Genomic DNA, 27,674 nt, shown 5'->3' on the forward strand with positions numbered 1-27,674 from the left:
CTGAGCAGGGATCCCAATGCAGGGCTTAATCCCAGTATCCCGGGATCATGACCTGAGCCAAAGGCAGATGCTTAACGACTGAGCGCCCCAGATGCCTCCTGTGGGTGTGGTTCTAGGCATCTTTCTCAGCACCTGGGAGCCCTTGGTGCTCAACAAATTGAGTTAGAGATAAAGTGTAACTTTTTTTAGAATTTTGATCACAGACTGATGGGTATGTAAATTTCTTGCCTTGGTTAGGACCATTGTCTTTTCTCTAAACCATACAAAAATTTTTTTGAAAGCCTTCTCTTTCTTGATTTTTTTTTTACATAAACATTGGAATAGAAAATACTTTGTGTGCGTATGTGTGCAAAGAATCAAAGAATATATCTCTCTGATTCTCTGATGTTGTCTTTCTTTGAAAAATTTTCCCAGTTCAACTTCTGACACCTGTTAATTGCACCAGGAGGACTGATTAGAAGCAGCTGTAAATTCTCAGTCCATTTAGCATAGTTGACCCTTGGGCATCACTGGGGTTAGGGGCACTGACACATTTAAAAATCTGTATTTAACTTTTAACTCCCCACCAAGTGTAACTACCAATACCCTACTATTGACTAAATGCCTTACCAATGATAGAATCAGTCGATGAACACTTATTTTGTATGTTATGGGTAGTACATACTGTATTCTTACAGTGAAGCAGAGAAAAGACAATGTTATTTAGAAAATCACAAGGAAGAGAAAATACATTTACAGTGTTGTACTGTATTAATTGTAAAAAAAAAATATCTGCATATAAGGGGACCCACACAGTTTAAACCTCTGCTGTTCCAGGGCCAACTATAATTCTTTAAAACTTAGCGCACTCATAACAGCACTGGGACATCGTCTCCCCCCAAATAAACCATCCTTGAATTAATTAAGTCTCTAAATTCCACTGCAATTTGCAGAAATTGTGGAGGACAAAGCAACGTGTTAAAATGGCAGCGTGGGGGAACACCTGCGAATTTCCAGATTGTGGATATTCCCCAGAACAAAGGACCAGGGCCAGGCGGAATAACCGCCTCTCAATATTCCCACCTCCGCATCCCTGCAACTTGTGAACATAGTGAGTAACACGTTTCTTACTTCTAAGAGAGAACAAGAGAGCAGATGAGATTACGGTTGCTAAGCAGCTGACCTTGAGATGGGGAGATGCTCCTGGGTTATCTGGGTGGGTCCAGGGTCATAAGTGAAAGAGGGAGGGAGAGTCAGTTTCAGAGTGACCTGATGTGAGACAGCGGACAGACCATCGCTGGCTTTGAAGATGAGGAAGGGGGCCGTGAGCCCAGCGACTCCCATGGGCTCAGCAAAGGTAAGAAAAAGAAAAGGTAAAGAAAAGATTCTCCCCTAGAACCTCCAGAAACACCTTGGTCTTAACTCACTGGGACTCATGCCAAATTTCCAGGCTCCATAACTGTAAGCATTATTGTCTTGTTTGAAGGCCGTGTTTGTGGTCATTTGTTACAGTAGAAATGGAAACCAAAAAATGGCTTATGTACCTCAGGGGAAGAAAATGCACGTTAAAAATGGAGATTGTAGCTGGCAGAGTCCATACCTCCCCACGTGGGCGGTCCTGGAGGGCAGCTGTAGACGGCTCCTTACAGACCAATGTCTTCCTGTGTCCTGTTGCTGTCTGAGGGTCCCCTCTGGCTGCTGAAATGTGCTGGCTCTGCCTTGGGGTAGGTGGGAAGTGCTGGTGTGTTAGTGCCCCAGGATCAGCCTTCAGTGAGGACATCAGAGGTGGTGGGCAGTCCTCGGAGGTCCCCAGTTGCCTCAAATGGCTACGGTTTATTAATATGGACTTTACTGGTTCTTATGCCTTCTTTGGGTCATTTCTGCACTCCCTTGCCATGCTTCCTGGGGTCATCTCCCAAATCAACTCTTTGTCCCCAAATCCTTATCTCTGGCTCTGCTTTTCTGGGAACCCATACAGACTCAGAGATTAAGAGAGATTTAAGAGACATATCGGTCCGTCACAATCTATGCCTGGAACTACCTGGACCTTGTTTGGATCCTGATTCAAACAAATTAAAAAAAAAAATGGAAAACAAAACAAAAGCAAAAACCCCAACAACCCTATGAATGACATATATGAGATAAGCAGAAATCTGAATACCAGGCTGGATATTTGATAATATTAAGAAAGCATTGTTAAATTGTTAAATTTGGAGAATGTGATAATGGTATTGTGGTTATGTTAAAGCAAGAAGTTCTTGCCCTTTAAAGATATATTCTGGAATATTTATGAATGAATTGACAGTGGGTCTGATCCTAGGATTTGCTTCAAGATGATGCAAGAGACAAAGAAAGGAGAAGGTGTGTGTAGGTGGAAAAGGAATAGCCCGGAGACAGTAACTGTCCAGGCTAGGAGATGCCCAGAGGGGGCTCCTTTCACTACTTCCCTGACTTTGCCTCCTTCAATATATGCTGGAAATTTCCAGAATTGCAAAGTGCCTACTCAAATTAGGTTATGAATTAGGTTGTGAATTAACTGTCGAGCACCTGTAGTTAAGAGCATGGGCTTTGGGGTCACATCAGCTTGGGTGAGTCTGATCCTGACTGATTCAGATGGTTGATTCTATGTAGGACAAGCGGTGATGGGGGAGATGGCTGCAGGGGGTTGGGGGGAAGGAGAAGAGAGGAATTGGGAGGGAGGAAATTCTAAGCAAAGGAAGCTTCATGAGTAAAGACACAGAAATGACAACAGACTGGCAGAACAGGGCTTGAGGCAGGGAGATTGGATTTGAGTCCGAGTCAGGGTCATGTATAATAAATAGATATAGATAATTTAAATACATGTGATATATATAATTTATATACAAATCTGTAACTTAAAAACTATACATTTTAATTATATTTGTAACTTGTAATTGATACATATGTATATGAATATTCTGTTTATATACTATATTATTTAAATGTGAATTATATTATTTAAATATGAATGCATATTATCTATTACCTATGTATATATTTATCATCTCTCTCTCTCTCTCTCTATATATATATATAAACATATATATATATATATAAACATATATATATATTTTGGGGGTGTGATAATGGTGATATGTCATAATGATATATGTATAGAGAGAGAGAGGGAGAGAGAATGAAACAGAGTGAAAGAGATTTTAAGGAATTGGCTCCTGTGATTTGGGCACTGATAAATTCAGTGTTTAGGGCAGGCCAGGAGGCTGGCTGGAGACCCAGGGAAGACTTGCTGTTGCAGCTCGAATCTGAAGGCAGTCTGGAGCAGAATGTCTCCTCCCTAGACTCCTCCCCAGTCTTTTTTTTTTTTTTAAATACCTTCACGTGATTGGGTGAGGCCCACCCACATGATGGTGATTAGTCTACTGTAGTCAGTCCACCGATTTAAATGTTAATCTCATCTTAAAATATGCCTTCACAGTGACGTCTGGACTGATGTTTGACCAAATGTCCGGGGACCACGAGCTAGCCAAGTTGATACATAAAATTCACCTTTACGGAGAGCATGGCCACGCTCCAGACAAGATATGCTGAGTCTCCACTGAGGCATGGACAGTGAAAATGTTGAGTGGGGGGTAGATGTGAGCACTACTGAGGTGGTAGAATTGATGCACTGAGCAGGGGATGAATGGGTGGACTGAGTTTCGAGCATGGGTGTTGGGGGAGACATCACATAGTCATAGGATCTGGGGACTAGGATGGGACATCTTTAGGGGAGCCTACCACACCCTCTAGTTTTCTTATTTTTCCAATAAAACCTGCAGTTATGATGTGTGTGGGAGGAAAAGAGGAGGGAAGGAAGGACCCAGAGTGTATTAGGAAGAAACTTCCTCTAGGGGCGCCTGGGGTTAAGCGTCTGCCTTCAGCTCAGGTCATGATCCCAGGGTCCTGGGATCGAGTCCGACATTGGGCTCCTAGCTCAGTGGAGAGTCTGCTTCTCCCCTGCCTCTCTCCCCTGCTCATGCTCTCTGTCTCTCTGTTTCTCTCCCTCAAATGAATAAATAAAATCTTTAAAAGAAAAAAAAAAGGAAGAAACTTCCACTATAGATCATACCAGGATGGTGGGGGTCGTTGCCTAAAGCATCCAGCTTGACTTGAAGGGTCCCTTTCTCTCCTGCTTCTCAAACCCTGGAGTGGATCTTCCTTGAAAAGGACTGGATATTTATAAACCGGTGTCTGGGGTTTACCATCCCACTAGGCACCTCTTCCAGGGGAGACCTTGGGGTCTCCTCAGGTCATGGCGATGCACGGGGAGAGGACTCCCTTTCCTCCACTACCCTCCTTAATGCAACAGAGGCCCAACCTCTGTCTGGTTTGCATCTCTTTTCCTTGACTCTCCCTTGCTCAGCTTCTCTTTCAAAATTCAGAAAGGAGAAAGAAGAGCATGTCAGGGTGTGTGGTGGGTGGTTAAGTAAATACACGGTCTTCCGGCCCAGCTGCACCACTCAAGAGCCATGGGACCTTATCAGGTCACCTACCTACCCCTCCACCCCCTCTATAATTTGGTCGTGGCACCGGCCTGTTGCTTGCCTTAGAAGAGGCAGCCGTTTGCGAAGCCCTCTGCAGAGAGTGCTGCATGCAGTAGGCGCTCAATGAATTCTCTCATACTTCTTATTGTTGTGTTAATGGAATCACCTGCCCAGCTTAAAATTTCCCTTCTCAATCGGGAGTTCTTTCCTGGGGGTCTGTTCTGACCACGACGTGACTCTGCGTGGACCTCGAGCGGTGTGCGCTGCATCATCGTAGCCTGGAGGACATTTCTGTCCTGGCAGTGTTCCTGCCCAGCGGGGACCGAGCTTGCTGATGCAGGTTTAGGACTTGGACCCGGCAGGTGTTCGGCAAATTCCTGGAGAGAGTCCGTGGCCAGTAGCGTGGTGAGCCAGCCCGGCTCCCTGGCGGTCCCTTTCTCATGTTTTCCATTCTTAGGAGTGTGAGATGATGGGGACAGGCTTTGGATCCCTCAGCCCTTAATAGGGAGACTCCTGCAGTGGCAGGTACTTGGCCCTGGGCACTCCCAGGCGTACTTAGCATCACTCCAATTAATACCAGCTGCCTGAATCACCTCTAAACACAGACTGGCATCTCATCCCGTGGCCACCGTGGCTCCCCTCTGCCCGCAGGATGACCCCAAGCTCATTAACCTGGACTTGCAGTGTCCTCCTGACCAGTCTCCCAGCCAGCATCAACTCTCCCTCTCCTTCTCCCTCTCTTCTTCTCCCAGAAGTCTTCGTTTCCTTGGATGCACCATTTCCTCACTCACCTCTGGACGCTCTCTGGCTGACCCGCCCTGCCTTTAGCACTGCTCCCTCCCAGTCTTTGGCCAACTCCTATCATTTTTATGCTTCAACTGAAACCTCACCTCCTCCTGGATGACTTCCATGATACACCCATGCTAGGTGCTCCTCTGCCCTCCAGAGGGCCCTGAGCTCCCAAAGCTCACCCCATTGCCTTGCAACAGCCTCATCCTTGGCTGTCTCCTGGGGACACAGGTGGATCGTGCAGGTAGGGGCTGGGTCTCTTTTATTCACCGTTGTAAGCATAGTGCCTGTGTTAGTTTCCTGGGACAGCTACAGTAAAGTCCCACAAAACCCAGGTGGCCTAGAACAGTGGAGATATATTTTCTCCATGGTTCAGGAGCCCCGCCATTCAAAACCAGGTGTCAGTGGGGTTGGTTCCTTCTCGCCAGCTGGAGGGAGGATCTGTTTCATGCCTGCCCCAGCTTCTGGTGTTGTCATGGTCTTTGGCAAATCTTGGCCTGTGGCTGCATCACCCCAATCTTGGCCTGTCTCATCACATGGCCTCTTCCCCTCCAGTCCCCTCCTCTTCTTATGAGGACACCAGCCTTAGACCCATGGCACCCCGCAACCCAGTGGGACTCCAGCTTAACTCGGTTGCATCTGCAAAGGCCCTACTTCCAAACAAGGTCACGTTCACAGGGACCAGTGCTTAGGATTTGGACTTAGCCTTTGGGGGGACAAAATTCAGCCAGGACAGTGCCTACCACACCTATCCATCATCAGTCTTTGAGGAATGAATGAGGGCATGGAGAAATGCACGTAAATGGATCATCTGGGAGTCCCGGGTTCTCTAGGAAAAGTCCCCTCGGTGTTCGCATGTGCAAGGAAGGCACAGGCGTGCACTCTCGGCCTCCCTGGACTGTGCTGCTCTGGGAGGAGGGGGGCATGCTGGCCAGCGGTGGGACCCTGGGCAGCAGCGACCCACCCCCCCGCCCCTCCGCCCCCCCACCGTCGGTCCCCCAGGGCCACGCTGCGGTGGGGCCCAGGCACCGTTTTATTAGTTGTGATCCACTGTGGTTAATTCCCTTAATCTAGACTTGCTCGTCCATAAAGCCCAGACCTCAAGTATTGGATTTCCCTGATCAAAGGGCAGCGTGTGTGGGGCGCTGCGCAGGAGGGCTCGGCGAGGCTCCTAAACGCCGAGGCCCAGGACGCAACACGCGCCCTCCCGAAGATGAGCCGGTCGATGGCTGGAGCAGTCCCGTGTGAAATACGACTGCCTGCTTCCAGGCCAGCTTCTGGGATTTACGGCTGGGTATTCATCTGCCCTGCTTAATGCATTGACCTTTGCCATCCAGCAATTCAGGGAATGGAACTGGTGGGGCCGGGAGCTAATTCCGAGGATTAAAGCAGAAGGAGCCCCCAGCGTTTGGAAGTGTTAGGGACAGTTTAAATGCCAGCAAAATGTCTCTGGCCCTCCCTGTCCCTGGGGCTGGGTGTGCTGGGGCTTTTCTCGCTGGCTACCCACAAAAAAAGAGGGGAGTGCTTTAGGCCAAACGCAGAAGTTCCCGTTTCCTTTGGGCCTGTGTTTACTTAACCGCTCTCTCTTTTGAGCTCCAGGACCATGCACATTTGTTTCTTCCCCCTGGAATTCTCTTCCTTCATGCACCTTTGCCTTGGATGTCACCACCTCCGGGGAGCCTTCCTGACTCCCAAGTCTTGCTAATGCCCTCGCTGTGAGCCTGAGGTGGTTTCAGAATTGTCGTTGTGATATATCTAGGCTTGCCCACCCACTGGAGTGTAAATTGCATAAAGGCAGGAGCTGAATCGTTGCCCAAATCGACTCTATACAATCGCTCAGTGGATACTTGTTACGTGAACAAATCAGAAGAGCCCAGCAACAACCAAGGGTGCAATTGACAGGTTTTAGCGATGATGTAATTGCATTTGGTATGTTGAGTCTTTGACTGACCTTCCTCTGTCTGTGACTTGGTTTCCTCTTTAGTAAGTTGGGAATAAGGCGAGTGCCAATGACACAACGGCTGTTGTTAGTTCATTCATTCAACCAACGTTTCTTGAGGGCTAACAATGTGCAGGTGTTGATATCTAGGCACTGGGGACATAGCCATGAACAAAATAGACAAAAACCACTGCTCTGGTGGGTCCGTGACTTTGTTGGAGGGAGACTGATCCTAGAGGAGCCAGTCAAGCAGACAAAAATACCTAAAGTAGGGTATGAAGTGGTAGGATAACGGTGGGTTGGAATTTTGGATAGGGGTGACCAGGGAAGTCCTCATTGATAGGGTGGCTTTTGAGTAAAGAGTTGGAAATGAGGGAGAGAGACAAGTGGCTCTCTGGGGGAGAGCACTGCTGGCAGAGGGAGCAGCCAGTGCAAAGGCCCTGAGGCAGGAGACTGCCTGGTGTGTTTGTGGAATAGTAAGGAGGCTAATAGAGTGTAAAGGAGTGAGTGAGGGCGAAGGGGAAGTGAAGACAGAGGGGTAACTGAGGTTAAAATGAGTTAATACATATGAGTCAGCATAGCAGTGAACAGCATCATGGTCCATTCACACTAGAGAGTTCTCTGCAACTGTTCAAAGCAACAGAGTGGATTTGCCTGGGCTGATATAGGTAGGTCTCCAATGGGTAGGTCAGCAAGGCATATTTTTAAATGGGAAAACACGCTTTAGAAATACCTCCATGTATATTACAAATATCGTGTTTTATGGTATTTAAACATTGAATCGGTGTGTCCATATACGTGATATAAATGCATAAGAGAAGATCTGAAAGGACACATACGAAAATATTAATGGTGTCCACATCTGGAGAGGAGGTGGGATTGGGGGAGGTGGAGGGGAATCCTAAACTATTTCTGTTTATGCATCTTTGTATTGTGTAAGGTTTTTACAACCGCATACTTGGCTATTGCTTGAGTGATGCATTTATTTTTGAAGGTTTCAGTTCTCCTTTGTGGGAGGCACAAGACGGTCCAAAGGGCCCAGTGACCCACCAACCTCTCCTGGAATTCCAACAGAGTGTACATTTCATGGGGAGCCTGGCAGAGTCATGGGATCATGAATCAGCGCTCTTGGAACTCTTCAGAAGTGGGGGAGTGCTTGGTAAGCCCTGGGGTTTTGCAAATTGGGTTTATGAATACCAACTTCTAGTAACGTAAGCCATTCAGCAGGTCATGGACAGAGTTCTTAGTTGAAAAGTACAAACAAAAAGCCTGTGGCACTTCATATCTTTTGCACATAAGGACCAAATAAAGAGACTGGAATTTTGTAACTAATTCAGGGTCCACTGGAAACCTAGGGGGACGGATCCTCTGGGAGCCAGCAATGTTTATTTCCAGGGAACGCCGTGCTTACATATTTAGGCAAGCTCATCCTGGGGAATCAGGCCGGAAAAGAGTGTGTCAGTGTATTCAGTGCCCTATAGAGCTTGAAGCTCATGTGTCCTCTTTGGGGAGGGCTTGGGGTGTTCTCCTTGCTAGCCTGCTGCTGTTACCCCCATCTTTCCCTTGCTAGAAGCCTCCAGAGAACAAAGACAGAGCCTACCCTCAGCTCAGGGGTTGGACCCTGACTGCCTCAAGTCATACCGTCTAACCCCATTCCCCTTAGCAATGATTGGATCAGGTTGAGTGTGTACCTAAAAGTGTCAATCTGTGGCAGGACCTCTTGTGACTATAGAAATGTCCAGCCTTAGGATAAAGGGGACACTGGGTAAGGCAGAGTCAGAGAAGGAAAGAGACTGGATCCTGATGACAGCATTGCACGCCTTGATCAAGCTGTTCCTGAATCTTTCATTTCTGCTGTGTGTGTGATTTTTTAAATAGAGGCTGACAGTGAGGTGGCAAATCATAAAAAGAGATACAGAAAGCATCAACGGATATTGCTAAGTGATCAAGTAAATGTGAAAAGACTGTGTGATTCCACCTATACGACTTTTTGGAAAAGGCAAAGCTATAGAGACAATAAAAGGACCAGTGGTTGACAAGAGGCAGAGAGAGGAATTAGCAGAGCATAGAGGATTTTTAGGGCAGTGAAACTATACTGTGTGACACTGTAATGGTAGATATACCTCATTGTACGTTGGTTAAAACCCAAAGAATATACAGTACCAAGTATGAGCCCTAACATAAACTTTTGTTAATAACATACCGATATTATTTCCTCAACTGTAACAAATGCACCACACTAATGCAAGATGTTAACAATAGGGTAATCTGAGGTGGAGTGTGGAGGGGGTGCGTGGTGTGGGGAACTCTCCGTACTCCCTGCACAACTTCTCTGGAAATCTCGAACAAAATCAAGACTATTAAAAAAAAAAAATTGGCAGGAGCTGTGTTCTCTGAAAATGTTGTCAGTCACAGGTAGGACCATTTGGGAGTTGGTGACAAAAACTAGTGCCGCCACAACCGTAACAGCCACATTCTCCAGTGTGGGACTCAGCCCAGGGTCTGCATATCGAATGCACTAGAGGCAGGCATGATCTACAAGATCTCTAGGTTTTGATCCTCTACCACTATCGGTAATAATACTGCGGTGCCTGCCTGTCTATTTAGGTGTGACTGTATACACGAACCACAGCGTTTGTGTATTAGGTTCTGTCTTTACAGTCCACTAATAGCAAAGCTCATGAAGCGTTTGTGTGCAGGTAGTTTACTTGGGTGGGATCCCAGGTAGCTGGAGTGAAAGAGTCAGGAGAGGGAGCTGGGACGGAGGCAAAGTCCGCATAATGATGTGTCTGTGAGCGGATCATCACTGTGGGTGGATCATCACTGGGCTTGATTTTGTCTCTGGGAATTGTCTGTCCTGAGGCTGAGAAGCTGCCACGTTGATCTGTCTGTGTCTGCAACCCACCCATTGGGACTTGCCTCCTGGACCATCAGCAGCCCTGCCCTTCCAGGCTACACTTTGCAAGGGTACAGCAAGCTCTCCCCAAGTCGGCCAAGCCCCGGAGCACAAAGCAGAAAGCTTCAGGGATTGAGTGGGAGGTGGTGCTGACCACGAGACTCACATCCCACATAACCGCTTACCACGGTTGTAGCTGCCACGGACAAGTCAAGGGCATGTAACCTGGGGAACCAGGATATCTGCCACCTTGTAAATACACGGCAGGCGCGACACCACACATGCAGAAAATCGGGGGAGCTAAAAAGCACGACATAAAAAGACAAAAGTAATTCCAAGTGTTACTATTTCCCCAGCTCCAAAGGGGATCATCTCATATCTCCGCGGGGCTTGTGCCCCCCACTTCCGAGATCTGCTCTGTAGAACACTGTCCACTTCTGCTATTCTAGAACAGATATGCCGGCTAAGCAGAAGCCTTTTTTTTTTTTTTCCTTTGGGGAGGAGGTTCACCTGCTGTTCTAAGTGATCTATTGAGAAGGTACAATGAGATACCACTAGACAGCTATGAGGGCGGTGCAAATCCAGATTACTGATGCCACCGAATGCTGGCGAGGACGTGGGGCAGCAGGAACTCATTCGCTGCTGGTGGGGATGAACAATGTGACAGCCACTTCGGAAGGCGGTTTGTCAGTTCCTTACAAAACTAAACACATTCTTACCCGACAGTCTAGCGGTTGTGCTCCTTGGTATTTACCCAAAGGAGTTGAACACTTATGTCCGCACTGAAATCTGCACACAGACATTTAGAATGGCTTTGTTCACAATTGCCCAAACTTGGAAGTGACCAAGATGTTCTCCAGTAAGGGAAATGGATAAATTAACTGTGACCCACCCACACGATGGGATAGTGGTCAGCCCTGGAAGGAATGAGCTTTCGAGCCGTGGAAATACATGGCAAAAGCCTAATTGCCTAGGACTAAGCAAAGAAGGACCATCTGGAAAGGCTGCACACTGTAGGATTCCAACTATGGGACATTCTGGAAAAGACAAATCTATGGAGACAGTAAACAGATCGGGGTGGGCCAGGCACTGGGGAAGTGGGGGCAGGGATGCAGAGAAGGAGCACAGAGGATTTTACGCAATCACGTCACTCTGTATGGTACAACGATGGTGAATACACGTCATTATACATTTGTCCAAACTCATAGAATGTATGCCGCCAGGGGAGAGCCCACCACAGGCGGACATAACCCACAGCCGGGGTGATGGTGTGCTCATGCAGGCTGGTGGGGGTGTTGTCATGGGCGAAGCTGTGCCTGAGTGGGGGTGAGGGGTAAATAGGAAATTTCTGTACCTTCTGCTCAATTTTCTGTGAACTTAAAACCACCCTAAAAAACAGTCTGTTAAGGGGCGCCTGGGTGGCTCAGTGGGTTGAGCCGCTGCCTTCGGCTCAGGTCATGATCTCAGGGTCCTGGGATCGAGTCCCGCATCGGGCTCTCTGCTCAGCAGGGAGCCTGCCTCTCTGTCTACTTGTGATCTCTGTCTGTCAAATAAATAAATAAAATCTTAAAAAAAAACCAAAACAGTCTGTTAAAAAAAAATCTATTGAGCCAACACCAAATATCAGGACCTTTCCTGGAACAATCTCGATTTCTCAGCTACCTTAAAAAGCTGGGAGATGTAGCCACACTGGGCTCACGTCCTGATTGGCAGCCAATGGCAGAAAGGGCAATGAGGTGGCCCCTTCCGATGGGCGCAAGGTTCCTTGTTTGCCGCAGACCCTACTGCTCTAATTTTTGCTTATTAATATTCATGCTCAGGTGTTTGTTTTCCTTGGTCTGAGTTCCTCACGCGGCGCTGTCAGAGGAGCGGGGACCCAGGGCTCAGGGCAGGGGCACTGCAAGCAGGCATGTCTTTATTCATTTTATGAGATACAGGCAAGTTAAGTAAGTTGCCTAAGGTTACACAGCCAGTAAGTGGCAGAGGTGGGATTTGAACCCAGCGATGCACAGCCTTCCTAGAAATCCTGGTGTGTCTTGGGATGAGTCAAGAGGTATTGGAAGGCAATGGACGGTTTTTTCGATTTGGTCTTTATCTGGTTCTCAAGTGGCAGGTGGTGTAGTTCAGATCAGTTGATGTCAAATGGCAGAACAAGAATTGGGCCTTAAAGAATCTGTTTGGCCCTGTGAAATTCTCTACATCCTCACTACTCCCTCCAAATGTCTGAGGACTGGCCGCATTGGCATCTCCCCTGGGGCTTTGTAAGAATTCATAGTCTTGGGACGCCTGGGTGGCTCAGTTGGTTGGACGACTGCCTTCGGCTCAGGTCATGATCCCGGAGTCCCGGGATCAAGTCCCGCATCGGGCTCCCAGCTCCATGGGGAGTCCGTTTCTCCCTCTGACCTTCTCCTCGCTCATGCTCTCTCTCACTGCCTCTCTCTCAAATAAATAAATAAAATCTTTAAAAAAAAAAATAATTCATAGTCTTAGGTGCTGTGGCCAGAACCTGCCTTTTAACAAGATCCTCTGGAGATGTCCAGGATTTTACAACCTGAGAAGTACAGGTTTGGTTTGAGGGACCTGCCCTAGATTTGTGGTTCTCAACCCTGGCCATGCATTAGTGACCCTGTGGAAGACAGATGCTAAGATTCTTCCCAGTGAACCTGCCTCCTGGAATTTGCACCGTGGGTGTAATTCCCTCCCTGTGACCTGGGCAGGACCTGTGACTTGCACATGCCAAGGTCATGGGATGCTATGTCTGTGATAGGTTACATAAGATTGTAACTTTTGTCTTGCTAGTAGACTCTGTCCCTTGCTGGCTTCCATGATGCAAGGGGCTGGGTTAGGGAGGCCCATGTGGGCAACCCCCCTCGAAAAAAAAACCAAGGGCAGCCTTCCACCAACAGCCAGCAAAAAACTGGAACTACATTGGCACTCAAGGAGAGCCGATCCCTCCCTAGCTGAACTTTTGGATGTGACCCCCACCCCGGCCAATGCTTTTTTTTTTTTTTTTAATTTTTATTTATTTATTTTTTTAAATTTTATTTTTTATAAACATATATTTTTATCCCCAGGGGTACAGGTCTGTGAATCGCCAGGTTTACACATTTCACAGCACTCACCACAGCACATACCCTCCCCAATGTCCATAACCCCACCCCCTCCCAACCCCCCTCCCCCCATCAACCCTCAGTTTGTTTTGTGAGATTAAGAGTCACTTATGGTTTGTCTCCCTCCCACCGCCAATGCTTTTTGATTGTTGCTTTGTAAAAGATGCTGAAGCAGGGGCTCCGCTGAATCTGGCCAGTTTCCTGACCCCCAAAACCATGAGATAATGAATGTGCGTTGTCTTGAGCCTCTGCAATTGTGGTAATTTGTTACAAGCAATAGAGAACAATCACCCGAGGAGCTTAAAAGACAACAAATGCAAGAACAGCTATGGTTCAACCCAGAAGGTCACCTTCTGGGCCATTAAATTGGGGTCTCCAGGGGTTGGTCCAAGCAATGGTATTTAAGAAACTCTCCCCATACGATGCTGGTGCACAGCTAAGTTTAAGGAGCCCCACCACAGACGCTGCTGTTGGAAAACCATCTCCCGCGATTATAGGTTCCCTGAGTGCTCCCCTCCCGCTGTATCCCCACCTCAATGCATGGTCACTGGAGCTTCTTGTTTGGCCAGCAAGAATAGAATCCTGTCTCCAGCTTTCTTCCCCTTGTCTCACTTTGGAGTAAGGGGCTTCTGGTTCCCTTTCTGTAAGAAAGATGAAACCTTTGGGAAGATGACACCCCTGCCATGATGTGTGAGGCTCCCATCCATCCATCCATCCATCCTTGGGAAAGGACCTTAATGCAGAGCCTGGGGCCCAAGAGGCTGGAGCCTCCATCCACAGAGCCTTTGAAATCAGAGCTTTCATATCATATTCACACATCTGAAACGAATCAGAGGGTGAAGGACAGACACGGGGTAATGGCTCCGAGGGGATCTGGCAAGAATGGATGTCTTGAGGACAGATGAGAGAAGACCGATGGTGACTTTCCTGTGTCCTCTTAGTGGGTCGGGCTATTTTCCAGAGTGGGCTAGTCTACCGCCACGACACAGTCAAGATGTCAGGAACACAACTTGGGACACCTTGTGTCCCCTAGCCAGCTGCTTTACGACTTGGCCTGCCGTTCCCCTCGCTTATCCTGGGTCATGTTTTCCAAAGATAAGCAGTTAAGGGGCATGTCGGAGACGGGGAATTTATGGCCTAGAAACTCAACTTTCCTGGCCTGGCTGTCCCCTGACCCTGCCTGGGGCTGCCAAGACTTGACCTATGGAAGAATAATGTCCATAAGAGGATTTCCAGGAAGCAGGGCCAAGGGGTGGGGGTGGTCTACACCTGAGAAATGTGCAATCTTGAGAACTGAAAAGAGCTTGAGCATTAACCAGTGGGCCTTTTGAACAAAATGTTCTAAGAGTATAGGGTCAAATAGGCCAGGCTTCAAAAGCTGGCTCTGTCACTTGGGCAAGTGGCTTAATGAACCTCAGTGTTCTCATCCATAAAATGGGGGTAGCAAAAATACTTAAATGGGATGCAATGGACATCAGTGCCTGCCCACAGTAGCATGGTATCTGGACAGAGTGAGTTTTCAACAAAATGTAACTGTTAACCTAGTTTCTCCTGTCACAGCTGGGTGGGGGCAGGAGCTGAAGTGTCCAATGGGGGTAATAAGGTCCTGGGGGTGTTCCTGCAGAGAAGAGGGGGGCCCCTACAAAATATCCCAGCAGAAGTCTGCCTGTCTGCCAGCTAATACCTGTGTGAACGGACTTTTCCCACAAATTTGAGTTTCTATACGTTCTTTTCCTGAGGGGCCAACAGCTCGACCACAGATCATTTCTTTTCTGTGGTTGCTCCAAAGCTTCATGTTAAGGGTCTTTCCAGAATGGCCAGATGCCTTCTCTTGCCACGGCTCTGGGCTCTTGTTTTCATGAAGGAAGTTTTGAGGACCAGGTGTTCCTCACTCCTTCTACAAAACCGTAGTTTTCAGTCTTTTTAAGAAATAAGGAATGGAGGCTCAGAGAGTAAAGGAAAACATGGCCAGGATTCTAGACTCCGAGACGAGAATGCGGTATAGATCCCAACCTGTGGCAAGTGACTTCCTACAAGTGAAGTTCCCTGTAACTGTGACTTTCCTTTCCTTTGCCACTTGAGGGTGCAGACCTCAGATGCAAGTTCACGGAAGCTCCTCCTGGAAATGTCCTCTTCTTGTTACGCCCGGGCATTTGGGAGAGTGGCCTTAGCAGGGGATGGTGCCCAGATAAGGCCGCTGATGGCCCCAGAGCGGCAGGTGGAGGCACTGGTGTGGGAGCCTGGAAAGGGGAGTTCCCAACCTGGCCTTTGTGAGCACTCTGTTTCGGAGCAAGTCATCGGACTTTTCGTGGTCTCAGTGTCCCCTCGGAACATGGGGAACATAATACTTAACCCTGAAGGAAGGGAACCGTACCTGGAAAAGCCGAGCACTATTTAGATGCAAAGTGATGCTGTTATTCCGGCCCCTCCGGTTGTCCTGGGAGCTGTGCTCAGGTCACGCACGCTGACCACGGTTCACCTTATTGCAACTCACTTCCAAAAACTTTCCTTGTCGTCCTTTTGCTTATGGAAACAAGCAAAGGAAACAAAAGCCCCAAACTCCAAGTTAAAGCATTTCAAGGACTTCCTTTGCTGCTTGAGCAGATGATTTTATCTCTTGGACCTGGGTTTCCTACCTGGGAATGGGACATGCCAGTCTCATGATTCTCTGGGGGGTGCTGACTGAGTCTATCCATGCAGAGCACTTGCACTGGGCCTGGCACTTGGACGTGCTCAAGAAATGTTAGCTCTGTTATGAAAGATTAGTGTTTCCCAAGGCTTATAGGACCCTGAGTCTCACCCCTGCCCTCTTCCAGCCCTGTGACATTCCTTGCTCTCCACTGCTCTTCTCCCTCTGCCCTCCAGCAAAACTCCTTGTAACCACAGGGCCTTTGCACAGCTGCCTGGAACCCTCTCCACTCCCCTGCTGGCCTGATTAACTCCTACTCGTTATCCTTACCCTTCCCCAATCTGCCCCCTCTCCTCAACTCCAAGGTCAGACGCCTCTGTAAACAGTATCCTCATGTTGGGTAACTGCCGCATAGGTCTACTCATTTATGATCGGAAATAATGTATTTATCTTTATGATAAATAGAGCTATGACCTCCGTGATGAAAGGGACATCTCATATCCTCCCCTTCTGTGTTCTCAGAGCCTAGAACTGCTTCTGACACATAAAGGTGCTCAGTAACTATTTACTGAAAGAACGGATGAAAGGACAAATAGCCCCTTCTTGGGGCTGAGGGCACAGGGGAGCTTGTGAAGTCCCTTCATCCTGTTTCTCAACAGAGCAGCACTGCTGGCTTGAGGTCTCCGCTGAGATTTATGAACCCCCCATAGCTCCCGGTGCAATTCTGGGAAGCAGGGGCCGTGTCCTCGGGGCACTTTCCCACAGCACTGGGGTAGGACGAAGTTGCCCACAGTGTTCTCCTTTGTGGTCCAGAAAAATCTTTGGATGATGGGTGGATGCCTCAAGGAGGGATGCCAAAGAGAAGGTCTGGGAACTGACTGGGATGGAGGGAGAGGAGAAAGGATGGGTCTCTTTGCATCTGTCTTCCACAGTCAGAGAAGCCCGGGGTTAGTATTGATGGTTCCCCTAACCCAATAAGAATAACGAAAACGGAAACCCTGGAGGCCATCTGCTGCATGCTTCTTCTATGCCTAGCACGGTGTCTGGCCTACAGAAGGGCGTGGCAATTAATGAAATGAGTGAATGAATAGCAGACAATGTATGAAGCACGTTCCATGCAGAGTTTCATTTTAGCCTCAAAACAGTCTTGCCAGGGAGGGTCTTTTATTATCTCCCTGATTTTACAGAAAAGCAAACGGGGCAGACAGATGTACCTCTGTGTCTTGGGTACTCCAAGATGCATTGGAAGGAGTGCGATCTCTCTCTCTCTCTCTTTCTGCATTTCTCCTGCCTGTCTCTGGGGTCCCTGGCCTCCCCATGTCATCTGGGGTCTTCTCTGACTTTATCTTGCTTTTCCCAGCCCCACCTCTGATGCCCAGGTTGAGTTGGTGGGGATGACACGCCTCACCCTCTCCTTCTCTCTCTGGACCCTGGACATTTGTTTCAGGGAGTGGGGATAGTCTGCTCGGGGATCAAGTTGACAGGCTGGTTGGACTGATAATGACAGCAGCTACTGTTTATTGATCTCTACCCTGAAGACATCCTCCCCCCAAATCTCCCTGCCCTCCCTGACAGGGAGGTATTATTATTGGACCCATTTTAAAGATGAGAAATGGAGGCTTACAGAGGAGAAATGAAGGGGCTTGCTGGCATCACATCTGTGCTGGTTTCGAGGACTGCCAGCGTTGGTGGCTTATGACAACAGAGATTGATTCTCTTCGCTCTGGAGATGGGAAGTCTGAAATCAAGGTGTCAGCAGGGCAGGCCATGGGTCCTCCAGAAGCTCTAGGAAAGGATCCTTCCCCATGTCTTCAGCCCCAGGTGGCTCCTGGCATTCCAGTCTCTGCCTCTGTGTTCCTCTGGGTTTCTCTGCATGCCTTCTTTTATGTCTCACACAAGAACACCCATCACAGGATATGGAGACCCCCAGGATGACCTCATCTCGAGATCCTTACATGCATTACCTCTGCAAAGACCCTGATTCCAAACAGGGCCACATTCTGAGATCCCAGGTAGACATAACTCTTGGGGGAGGGGGCACTCTTCAACCCACTCTACGGTCTGCCAGGTGCTGGAGCAGAGAATTAATATCAGACTGGATGCAATCCAAAGCCCATGCATGTAATCCAGACACGATACTTAGGAAATTCGCAAAGGTAAGTGAGCCTTCTTTAACCTACTACGGACCTATGGCTCTTGACTCTGGCTGTTGCATAATATGGCGTCTGCATCAAACACAGATTTATAATTTTCGAACAAAGAGAAAAAAATTGACTTTGCACTTAGAATCCCCTCCCCCCCTTGCCAGTCCTGCTGTCCTGGCCAAGTTCACCAGCTATACAAAAATTTGACTTAAGAGTTGATGGGGGGTTGGAGTCTTTGAGAGGCAGGTGAGATCTCCCACCCTGGCATTCTGTTTAGGGGATGGATTTACAGTGTGGACTTTTTTTTTTTTTTTTTCCTTTAGGATCTTAGAATCTTTTCTTTCTTTCCTTTTTTTTTTTTTTAAAGATTTTATTTATTTATTTGACAGACAGATCACAAGTAGGCAGAGAGGCAGGCAGAGAGAGAGGGGGAAGCAGGGAGCCCGATGCGGGACTCGATCCCAGGACCCTGGGATCAAGACCCGAGCCGAAGGCAGAGGCCTCAACCCACTGAGCCACCCAGGCGCCCCTCGAATCTTTTCTTGTAGCTCCCTTTCTAACAGCCCAGAGAGAAGACAGAAACAAGTTATCGGCCAGGAAAAAAAGGAGCAAGAGTGTGGGAACGATCAAACAAGATAAACTCAGAGTCCGGAATGCATCAGAGGTTGGCCCGTTCTCAAGTTCTTATGCACGCTTGATCCCAAATCGTTCCCTCTTGGAAGAAGAGGGTCAAAACCTGTCTTGTGTTCTTTTCTGTCTTCTCCGTGGTAGTAAGGTGCTGTGATTAAAAACCCGGCTCAGGAATCAGACAGAGCTGAGCTGGAAACCCAGACGTCTCACTTACGGGCTGTGCATTCTTCCGCAAGTGTCTTAATGCTACGGAGCCTCGGTTTTGGAATCTGTACAAAGTGCGTATTCACTGTCCCCTGATTGAGGGTATTTGATGGGCTTTGAGGGACAGAGTGCTCAGTCCCGTGCCTGGTGCGGAGATAACATTCAAAAAATACCAGCTGTGCTCCTTGTCTTTACCTTGTCCACCAGTCACCCTAGCCATTGTTCCTTCATTTCTCCTTCGAGCGAAGGGTGGTGGTGATTCAGTGCTCCCCCTTGTACCCGAATACAGCAGCTGGCTCAGCTTCCTCGTACTCTGTGTCCCGGTGCTCTGATCCCGTCACGAGACTGCCACCCGTTCCCGCCGCGCTGTGTCGCACACAACCCTTTCTCTGCTCCTTTGTTCTTTCCTGTTTGCGGAGAGTTGATGTCATTCGCTGAAGCACTAGCCGGCTCCCGGACATCAGGCTCGGCGTCTCTGTAACTCACTCTGTGTTTATACTACAAGGATGCTTCATAGTGTTTGGGGACGATGGTGTACAGCAAATGACAGCTGGGTCAAGAATGCTTTCCCGCTGGCCTGAATCAGCCAAGGGCGGGTACCAACCATCCTTCTTACCGCAAACAGAGGTGTAGCACATAATAAACGCTAGGTGGGAGGGATGTAAAGATGATTAGGATAGGTCTCTATCTTGTTTGTTTATCTGCAGAATTTGAGCTTTTGGAGGCCAGGGACCGTGTTTTGAGCCCCGTCACAAAGCCCAATACTTAATGGAGTGTCTGGCACATAATGAGTGGCAAATACATATTTGTTTTTTGTTTTCTGCCGTTCTATTGAGGGTTATTTTTGAACTGCCTACTGTCTGTGAGGCTTTGTGCTAGACTTTGGGACTGTAACAGTGCACCAAATAGGCAGTCTTTTTTGGGTGATGAATGTTAAATGAGTAATTAAATTCACAGTGGCAAGTCCTGGAGGAGAGGTGTGACAGGCACACAGAGAGCCCTTGGTCAGTGCTCCCTGGAGGGCTTGTGATGACATATGAGCATTTGAACTGGGCTTTGATGGAGGGGTGTGAGTGTACCAGATGGAGAAGGTGTTGCACATGGAGGGGGTAACATGTAGAATCTGGTGTTTTAGGGACTAGCAATTGGCTTGTTATGACGGGAGCTCACAGGAATGAATCTGGAAAGATCCTTTTAAGGCAAAAGGCAGCAAGAAAGGATTTGCATGGAATGGCTTAGTCAAATTTGTATTTTCTAAAGACTGCTGCGGAGTAGAAAGGAGGATGGGCAAAGGATGGTTAACAGATGCTTCTCTTGGTGGACATGGTGGAAAAACTCGGAGCCAGGAGACCTCCAGTGTCCAGCGACGTTCTGGCAACCTGACTTCTGACTGGTAGCTTTCATCAATGGTGTAAATAATCCCACCATGGCTGATTCTAAGCCATCAATGTGGTGTCACCGCAAAGTTGGCATAAGATGGGTCCCCTCCTTGTGAACATGGAGGAAAATATCAGAACCAAAATATTTCTTCATGTCGCTTACAGAGCAGGCTCCATAGGGATCCTGTGGGGGAAAGAGCTTTGGAAATTGTACATTAGTAACCCAAGTGGGAGGTGGTATGTAGAGGGCACACCAACATTCAATCCACTCTTTTCCCATTAGCACCACTTGTGCAAGAGTTTGTCCTTCTCAGACACGGGGTTTGGGTAGGATTGCCTCCTACCCTTCTCCAAAGACCAGCAGGTACAATCAAGGTATGAATCCCACCCCCCAGACGTCAGTCAGTGGCTCAGGTATGAGTATGTAGCCATAGGACCTGTGGTGTACAAGACGCTTGTTTGGATTTCTGATAAATACAAGAGTTTGGTTTGTTGGTTTGTTTCCTTTTCAAGGGAGCCACCCAAGGAGATCTTCCTTATTCCTCAGAACGGGCAACCACGTTGCTCCCAGGAAGGAAGCTCCCCCAACATGAGCATGAGCGTGTCTTGTATGCAAGTTCAAAGGGGAACTAACACCTTCTAATGCTAACACTTTCCAAGATGATGGAGAGATGGAGAGCAGCTGGATGCTTGTTTTAATCCCCGGGTCCTTCTTTAGATTTGCCTAATCGGACATGGAAATCTTGGTTGTGTGGACCAAGAAGTCTCCCCTTTTGGTCAGGCCAATGTGAGTTGGGTTTCTCGTCTTTCCAGCTGATGGTACAATCCTCACTCTCACCGACAGCCACTACCACCTTCATGACCCACTGAATTTATGAAGTGACTGACTCTGGATGCACAGCCTCTTGGAAAAGCAGATCAAGTGCCTGCAACCTTGAGAAAGTTCTACAGCCCACCTTATTATTGGGTATAGGCAAGGCTGTGAACACCCCAGTGGGATTCCAGAAGACATGGATTGGGTTTCAATGACGTTATCTGTACACATAGATGTTTAGCATCTGCTACGTGTTAGACTCTGTTCGGGGTGTTAGAGATGTAGCAGAGACCAAAAATCTACTTTCCGGAAGTGGGCATGCTTTCCCAACTATTTGCTTATTGAACTCCAGGCAACTGTCTCAAGGGAGCAGGGGAAATCTGATTATCTCCTTTTGCAGAAAAGGAAAAGCAAGCCTTAGAGAAGTGGAGTGACTTACTGAGGTTTCCAGCTTGCACGTGGCAGAACAAGGTCAAGAATCCAGGTGTTTTGACTCCTTCTGTGGTGTCGCTTCTATGCTGGTTGGCAATGGTTACCTTTACCTCTAAGCACACCCGGAATCCTCTTGTCCTTTCTCTTCTGAGCACCTTGTTCATGCTGGATCTTTTTGGCTTGCCCCTCCAGATCCACTCCCGATCTTTATCTCTCCTCTGCCCAGATAGCTGACCTAAGTGGATAGAATCAATGGATTCCTTTGCCCTCTGTCTTCTGGCTGGGTTTGACCCATGGTGTTCCTGGAAGGAGATGGGGGGGAGGGTGGGAGGGAAAAGGAGATTGCTGTACTTATTGCCTCCCTCCCTTCTGGGTTGCCTTGGTCTGATGATGTCCTTGGACTCAAGGTCGCTGCTTCAGGAAGCCCTTACTACATGACTCCCTTTCCCTGGATCTGGTAACCACCCCTGTGTCTTCCTCTCACCTTCAGGAATATATGTATCAATTAGGCATTTCAGTGCACAAGTTATGAATTGCAGAGAACAAGGAGTGGTGTAGTATAGTGACAGTGTTTGTACCTGGGAAGTGATTGCGGACCCAGGCTCCAGAGGGGGACTTGAGCAACAGGCCATGTGACCTGGGTGACTGCTGGGACAAGGAGGATGGAAAGATATTTGAAATGGATCTGCACCCCATCTACAGTCTGGAACCGAGAAGCTTCACTGGAGCGTGAAGTCCATCCTAGCTCAGCGAATGTAGTCAAGTCACAGATCTGTGAGCATGAGAACAGCCAATTGTCCTTATAATCCAGGGAGTTTGGGGATAGCTTGTTATACAGCATTGCTGTGTCCTCACTGACTAATCCAGATGGCCTTGGTCACTGGAGTGATGGCGCTCACAGGTGGCAGTGTTGGATCCTCACCCCTTGTGTGTTTGCTAAAAGAGACAACTCTCCCATTGCAAATTTTCCAGGGTAGTCAGTGGGGCTGCCTGTGAGCCTCATGCAGAATGGACTCTTGTTATTTTTCTTCCTGATCACTTCTGTATTCCACGGAGGTTGGGGCTTGTGAGCACGTCATTGGAAACAAGACCTTTGGGGCAGTGAATTTAAACAGTGGGAAGTCCTTCCCCTACCACTTTTCGCTCTGCCTTTCTCCCGCCCATTAGGGCATGAAAGTTACCCTACCTCAGAGCTGTGAGTGACTCAGAACTCACTTGGGAGAAGGACACACAGCTGGTGACATTTGGAAGAAGTTACTTCTCCAACATAGATGATGTCATTGAAATGGTGGAAGGCAGAAGCCCGCCAGACCAGTGAGGGACATTTCCTCTAGGAAACAGCGTGCCCTGATGTATGGAGTGTTTGACTGTGTTCGGCACGAACACAACTTAGCTTTTCTTTTTATGAAAGCAATAAGCATTTATAAAATTCCACCCCTCTACCCTTCACCTAACTTATGAGCCCTTTAGCTATAACCTTCTTATGACCCACAGCTTATATAGACCCAAGTCATTTAAAACTCAATCCGAAGTGAAACACGTTTCAGCCCTGGTAAAATTAATTCCCTCACTCACCATTGGTCTGGGACCTCGTGGGGGGATCTGTGGCTTGAGGGGGGGCTGGGGAAAAGGCAAAGAAGGAGAGTTTTGTGAATAGAAAGAGGCTTCTAACAGGAAGGATATTTATAAAGCTGCATTTGGGTACTGTTCAGTTTGGAAGGAATTTGTTATAATGGCAATATATAAATCTTTGAATGGCCTCATAAATCACGGCGTCAGAGCCAGCCAATCAGAAGCCATGAAAACCTGGCGCTTTGGAGCACTCAGTCGTTACTAGAAAGATCCTGTGTGGCTCCTTGGAAGTGGAATTGGAAAATCTGGCTACATTTGGGGGGTGTGTGGAATGTCTTGAATTACTTCTCAAACATTTTAGATTTGATAAAACCCAAGACACGGCTTTCCCAGCCCCACTCCCCTTCTTCTCCACCTCCGATAATTATTAAACCCATGTGTACATCAAGAGAAGCCTAATCCATGTGTTTCTGATTCATTTACACTTAACTCATCAAAATATTGTTTTTAAAGGGCTGTTTGTTGTCCAAAAAGCCTTTTCCCCTAAAGCTTGAAAGCTTAACTTCGCAGAAGCAGGAAGCTACTTTTTGCCAAGAGTAAATGGGTGAGAAGTCCAAGGGCTCGGGGTTTTGAAGTATGTGTAACGAATGTTCAAACAGGTTCCGAGCGGAGCCAAGTCTACTTTTCTATCTCTGAGAAATCTCGAGAGAGCCGTGGGGTGGAAGTTTCAAGGAACATCATCTCTTCCCGAACCCCATGAAATTGCATTCCAGTGAGAATTGGGGCCAAACCAACCAGAAATATAAAATGCGGGGATGGAGGAGACTGAGGACAGGACCTTGTGAAATGAGAAAACAATTGCTTTGAAAGTTAGGGGGAAAGCCACGTGTTTTATGTCATAGCAAAGTCACTAATGGTCATTCTGTGCCATTCCCTGACTGAAGGGAGTTGTCATTGAGGTCTTGCCCTGCTCCAGGCAGCAAAGTCCACGCTGGCCAAGTGTCTGAACTCCCTTGACCCCCCTGATGAAATGAAGGCAGTACTGCAAGTATCCTCATTTTACTGAGGGGGAAACTGAGTCATGGAAGAGTGGACTTCCTCTTTGGATAGGAAGGAGTGAGGTGAGGCTTCCAACCCAGTTCATCTGTCTCCAAAGCCTGAGCCTGTAGACCTCACACGACACCATTTGTGCCTAGTTTGTGACTGGTTCATTCGCTGAGCAGATGTGGATGGAGATCTGCTCCGTGTTAGTCACTGGAGATTCTGTATAAAGGAGGTGATCTAGTCCCTACCCCCATGGGGTGTCACTTGATGGTAGAAGACACACATCAAACAAACAGGCGGTCTGAGCTCCGAGAAGTGAACAGGTATAATGAGTATGGCTTCGGGGTTTGGGTGGGGGGGGGACACGGTGTACTTGGTTCGGGGAGTCAGAGAAGACTGTCCTGTGTATGTGCCATTTTCATTCCAGACGTGAAGATGGTGTTATGAGTTGAACTGTGTCCTCCCCTACTTCCCTAGTGTGTGTGTTGAAGTCTTAATCCTTAAAACCTCCCAAAGTGATCTTATTTGGAAATTGCGTGGTTGTAGATGTGATTGGTTAAGATCAAGTCATCCTGGAGTAGGGTGGGCCGCTGATCCAATATGGCTGGTGTCCTTGTAAAAAGGGGAAATTGGGAGACAGACACACACACAGAGGGAGAACGCCATGTGAGCATGGAGTCCGAGATGGGGGTGGTCCATCTACAAGCCAGGGAGTGCCAGAAATTGGCAGCAAACCACCAGAAGCTAGGAGAGAGGCATGAAACAACCCTTCCCTAACACCTTCAGAAGGAGCATGGCCCTGCCCACATCCTGATCTTGGATATCCAGCGGCCAGAAGTGTGAGAGCTCCAGGAGCACGTCTTAGCTGCTCGGTGTGCGGCGCTTTGCCATGGCTGTCCTAGCGAACTCGTGCAGGGGGGAAGGTGTTAGTCAGGTGAACGGGCAGTCAGGAAGGGAGGAGAGGAAAGGATGAGAGATCTAGAGAGAAGAACAGGCATGTTCTAAAGCCATGAGGTGGGGAAGGAGTTGATACATATGGGAGCGAGGGGAGAGAGCAGGCGGAAGACGAACAAACTGGAAACCAGACTCTGGCATCTCTCATACATACTGTGGCATCCGTTTTGGGGGAAACTTGAAGGTTTTAACCAGTGAAGGGCTTTAACCAGGGACAGACACGACAACTGGGTGTGACTGTTAGAAATGGTGCCCTCGCTGCTGCGTGGAGGATGAACTTGGGTCCTGGTGCACAAGAAAGGGTGTAGAATGGTTTGAACCTACTGTGTTCACGCCCAGGAGTTTCAACTCAATACTTTTTAGCTTGATTGTCCTTCAGAGGCCACTGTCATCAAACCATTTCTCTACTCGGAAGCATGAAGTTCTTTCCTTATAGTGTGCGAGTTTCCGAAACCGCACTGTCCAATATGGTAGCCACATGTGGCTTTTGAGATTAAAATGAAATAGAATTAAAGATTTGGTTGCCGTGTCGCAGCGACATGGAATGTGCCCCAGACGCATCGCTGCTGGAAGTTCTATAGGACAGCACTGGCCCAGGGGTGCAGAGGAAGCGGGCGCTGCCTTTATTCTGCTTTTAGATCACAAAGGTGCTGGATTTCATGGAGAACTTAGAATGTCTACAAATAGATTAAGAGAACAGGAAGTCAACTCACAGAGCAGGAGAAGGTATTTGAAGGGCATGTGGCCCAGAAGGGGCTCTATGCAGACCATGAAAGAACTCCCTCCAAATCAAAACACGACTTGAGCAGGCACTTTCCAAAGGAGAGCGTCCAAATAATCAATATGTTTATGAAGAGGGGCTCGATCTTATTAGTAATCAGAGGGATGCCAGTTACAGCTACAAGAAGATGCTACTCACACCCACCAGAGTGGCTCAGATGAAAAAGACTCTTCATTACTAAGTGATGGCGAGGACTGGCGAGAGCAGCTGCTGCTCTCATAATGGTTGGTGAGGGTGTCACGGGCATGGCCTCTTCAGAAAGCAGTTTGGTATTACCCTCTAAAGATGGGGTGCCAGTTTACTTTGGAGAAGGAAAGGGAGTTGGTTAATTCACTCAGTAGGCATTGATGAGGACTATCCCGGGGCATAGGGCTGACCTAAGCAAGGTTGCATATGTTCATACCTATGATCCAGCAATGCCACCCCTAGGGCTGAGTGTGTGTGTGTGTGCATGTGTGTGTGTATCAGCAGAAATGTACGCCTGAGTATCAAAATGCACGTACAACTTGTTCCTAGTCCCACTATTGGCAATAGTTCCAAACTGGCAATAGCTAGAATCGCCCATCATGCAGTGGACTACTTGTATCACCAAAAATCAATGGGCTTGTGCTGGATGCAACAGCACAGATGAATGTCAGAAACATGTTGGATGGAAATAAACCCCAGGCACAAAAGAACGTAATTCCATTCAGAAAACTGAAAACAGGAGTATTCTACCAGAAATCAGGCTGGGGGGTTCCTGTGGAGAGGAGGGAGGTGGCCATGAAGAGCAAAGGACATCAGCGAAACTCCTGGGGTGCTGGCAATATTTGATTTTCTTGACCTGGTTGGTGGTTTCATAGGTGTTCATTTTTATGACAGTTTGGTCGTACAGCCTCATTTCAAGCTCTCTTCTTGGTGTGTGCCATATCACATGATTAGAAATTAAAGCAAAGATATTATCTGGGGCTTGTCATAGAGATGTCAGGTTTTTATTTACCTAATAAATGAATTTAAAAGAATGATGGTTACCTTCCTATAAAAACAGCAGTTTCTAAAAAGAAAATTAGACACCAAACTAAAAAGGATATAATGTCCAAATTAAGGAAAGTTCTGAGAACTGAATAAATTTGTGTTTTGAAGAACTTACTTGATAGATGTTACTTTAATCATTTCACAGAGGGCTGGTAAAAACTTTACCACAGTCTGGCATTTGAAAGCCTCTGGCTTAGTGGGGCCTATTCAGTGGCTCCTCGTCACTTACACAGGGTTTCCAAAGTCTCTTCTTTGGAACTGAAGATATCTCATGAAATAAATTAGGGAAGGGCTGGTGGATAAACAAAGACCAACAGATTTTCTTGCTGCAGGACTTTTCAGAGCTTTTACTACTGTGTGCATTGTGACTCTAGGAGATGCATAGAAAATACTGTACTTCCCAATCTTGTTTGCTGATAGAACCATGTTTCTGTTGAGCCCTGTTTAGGGACAGGTAATCCAGAAAACATACTTTGGGAACTTTAAGCCTGTAGCAGGGGTCAGCAAGCCAAGGTCTGTGGGCTGGACTCCTATTTCTATAAGTAAAGTTTTATAGGAACATAGTCATGGTGATTCATGTGCACATTATCTATGACTGCTTTGGCCTATGACCAAGTCAGGTCAGAGTCAGGTAGTTGTGACAGAGAAGGTGTGTGGCCCACAAAGCTTAAAACATTTATTATCTGGACCTTTACAGAAGAAGTTTGTTGGCCTCTGGCCTAAGAGGATGTGGTTTTAACTCTCTTAGAGTTCAAAACTTTCCAGAATCTGACCCACCCCAACCTGCTTTTAGTGTTATCTTTCTTTATCAGTCTCTTGTGTATGACAGATCTGCTTCAGTCATGTGCATTCAGTGAAA

This window comes from Lontra canadensis, unplaced genomic scaffold, assembly GCF_010015895.1.
Source record: "Lontra canadensis isolate GAN:19392208 unplaced genomic scaffold, GSC_riverotter_1.0 scaffold58, whole genome shotgun sequence".
NCBI classification, from domain to species: Eukaryota; Metazoa; Chordata; class Mammalia; order Carnivora; family Mustelidae; genus Lontra; species Lontra canadensis.